The sequence below is a fragment of the Nuphar pumila genome, chromosome 6 (assembly GCF_984573655.1).
Source record: "Nuphar pumila chromosome 6, dmNupPumi1.hap1.1, whole genome shotgun sequence".
NCBI lineage: Eukaryota > Viridiplantae > Streptophyta > Magnoliopsida > Nymphaeales > Nymphaeaceae > Nuphar > Nuphar pumila.
Window position 1 is genome coordinate 101,523,605 of NC_143254.1, and position 3,444 is coordinate 101,527,048.

Consider the following 3,444-nt stretch of genomic DNA (forward strand, 5'->3'; position numbering starts at 1 on the left):
AAGTGGCAGTCACAGCCGCTACTAAATGTGATTTCCATGAATGCGTGGTGCACAGCTGCGCGCAGCCATTTGCATTGGCCCGTTTTGGGAGCAGGCACCTGCTGTATGTATATAATGGGTCCGTGTTAAACCCATTTGGTGCTAAAGCGCTTGTTAAATGGGTTTTTCGGCTTTTCTGGTGCTTTTTATGCGGTTCTGACCCTATAAATGTGTTGGGCATGGTGGATATACTAAGAATCCACATCTGGATCATTACTTTTTGATGGAAAAAATGATGTTTGGAGCATCCAAAATTTACAAAGATTGTGGACCATTGATTTTTCCAACTTTATAAAAACCCACCACGTGTTGGAATCAAAACTCTTCAAGAGCTGATCCCTATAAAATCATGTACATAGATCACATCTGTACGGTCAGAATTTAAAAATAAATGAAAAAAGCCCGAAAGAACTATTTCGCACGTTGTTTAGCATCAAATGGGTTTAGCACCGACCCATTATATATATATATATATATATGGACAATACTGGCTACCCTCTAATATAATGTACCATCTAGTATAAACTATCATTTTCTTCACATTTTGAAGGTTTCTTTTATTGGATATGATTTATATGATTTGTTTAATAAAAAACAAGTTTTAATCATCCAATCACATTATACAATTAGATTTTTCAACGGCTTCAGCTTCAACATTTCAATATGCATTCAAATTTCACAAAATTTATGTTTTTACGTCAAACCCACTTGATCAAAAGGGCATTTCCTGGTAAATGGATTATATTGAACACAGTGTGGGGTTAAATTAATCAAATAAAGCTTGCACCTGAGTTTTAGCTAAAGAGTGTGGTACTCTGGAGAGTAGCCTGTATTTTAGCTACCCTCTATTATACCATGCGCTTCTTCATGTTTTTATAATTTTTGTCTGGATCAAGCCCTATAGATATAATCTATATGGTTTACTTAGTCAAAAATAAGTTTTAGATTGTCCGATCACACTCTAATTCTTATATTTTCAAATTTCATATTCTAATGTCTCTCTCTCTATATATATATATAGTAGTTTATAGTTTGCAAACCATTTATCTCATTGACCATCTTAGACCCCTTTAGAAAACATTCTTACATGCGTTTTTTTTTGCTTAATTTAAGCCTGTAAATATGATCTTTATGTTCAGTTTTTCTATGTTTAAATGTGTGTTTATCTCAACAAAAAAAATTATGAAGTTTTGTTAAATTGATTCAATCTAAAGCATGGTTTTTATTAAATAAGCAACAATAAACACATCTATAGATAGAGGTGGGCAATTGCTTGTTGACCTGCGGGCTTGGCTGGCTCGGAGCATGTATATATATATATTATAACATAAAAAATATATTTTATATATAATATAATAGGCTTGACCTGACCTGACTAATCTCACAGGACTAACAGGCGGGTCGTGGGTCGGGGTTTTCCCAATGGGCCAGCCCCAACTCGGCTTTTGGCCCGACAATAGGTCGGGCTGTGGACTAGGAACAGCCCAGTCGGCTTGGTCCATTAGCGGGCTGGCCCGTTGCCTACCCCTATATGTTTGAATTAAGCAAAAATCACATGTGTGTTTTGAAAAGATCTCAAAGATAAATGGTATGCATTTCTCATATATATATATATATATATATATATATTGAGAACTACATGTGAACTAAGCATTTTCAACACTGTTTTTGTAAATTCAGTCATGTGGATGTGCTCGGCATCTTGTTAGAAATCAACTGTTGGATCAATATACTTGTTGAATGCTTGAATATTTATGAAGATTATAAGCCATTAATTTTAAAGTCGCAAAAAATCTTGTTTATGCATAATAATCGTCTTTATAAAACTAAATAATCGGATGATTCTAGAGCTCATCTTTATAAAACTAAGCATGTAGATCACATAAGTATGGTTAGATTTTAAAAAAAATCTGCAAAAAAACCGTACAAATCACGATTTGTGCTACATATCTCGTGGCGTTAAACCTAGGTATGCTAAAGATGACATTGATAGCCCCCAGCTGCTTTTGATAGTTTCGTAGCCCAAACAGCCTTAAGTGGCAGTTACAGCCGCTATTAAATGTGATTTTCCATGAATGCGTCGTGGCTCATCCATTTGCGTTCTCCCATTTTGGGAGCAGACACCTATATATATATATATATATATATATATATATAGGTGCATGACCACTTCCGAACATGACAAAAACGAACTTGTGTTGAGCGTTCATCGACTTTCAGCGGCATTGTTTCTGCAAGAAGACTTTTAGCTGCGATAAAAGTCTAAAGGTCTGGGACCTTTAGCAATGACTTGTCGGAGTTAAAAGTCTCAGCGGGGACCTTTACCGGTGACAAAAGTCACTGCTGAAAGTATGGGACTTTTAGTGTGCCTTTTGTCGATGCTAAAGATGTTATTTGACATGAACTTGTGCTACACTTAGCACAAGTTCATGCTCGAAAGTGATCATGCACCTACACATTTTTGTGTGTATATATATATAGGCTACCCTCGACTATATTGTACCCTCTAGCAGAAACTACCATTTTCTTCACATTTTCAAGGTTTCTTTTATTGGATATGATTTATATGATTTGTTTAATAAAAAACAAGTTAATCATCCAATCACATTATACAATTATATTTTTCAAGGGCTACAGCTTCAGCTTCAACATTCCATAATGCATTCAAATTTCACAAAATTCATGTTTTTACATCAAACCCACTTGATCCAAAGTGCAGTTCCTGGTAAATGGATTATATTGAACACAGTGTGGGTTAAATTAATCAAATAAAGCTTGCACCTATGAGTTTTAGCTAAAGAGTGTGGTACTCTAGAGTCTAGCCTGTATTTTAGCTACCCTCGAATATACCATGCGCTTCTTCACATTATTATAATTTTTGTGTGGATCAAGCCCTATAGATATAATCTATATGGTTTATTTAGTCAAAAACAAGTTTTAGACTGTCCCATCACACTCTAATTCTTATATTTTCAAATTTCACATTCTAATGTCCTATATATATATATATATATATATATATATATATTATGAGTAGTGTATAGCTTGCAAACCATTTATCTCACTGACCATCTTAGACCCCTTTAGAAAACATCTTGCATGTTTTTTTTTCTTAATTTAAGCCTATAAATATGATCTTTATGCTTTATTTAGTAGAAAACGTGTATTAGTGTAAACAGTTTTTCTACGTTTAAATGTCCTTTTATCTTAACAAAAAAAATCAATGATTTTTTAGTAAAACCTTGTTAAATTGATTCAATTTAAAGCATGGTTTTTATTAAATAAGCAACAATAAACACATCTATAGGTATAGGTGGGCAATGGCCGCGTGGCCTGCGGGCTCGGCCTGCATATATATATATATATATATATATATATATATATATATATAAAATAGGCCTAACC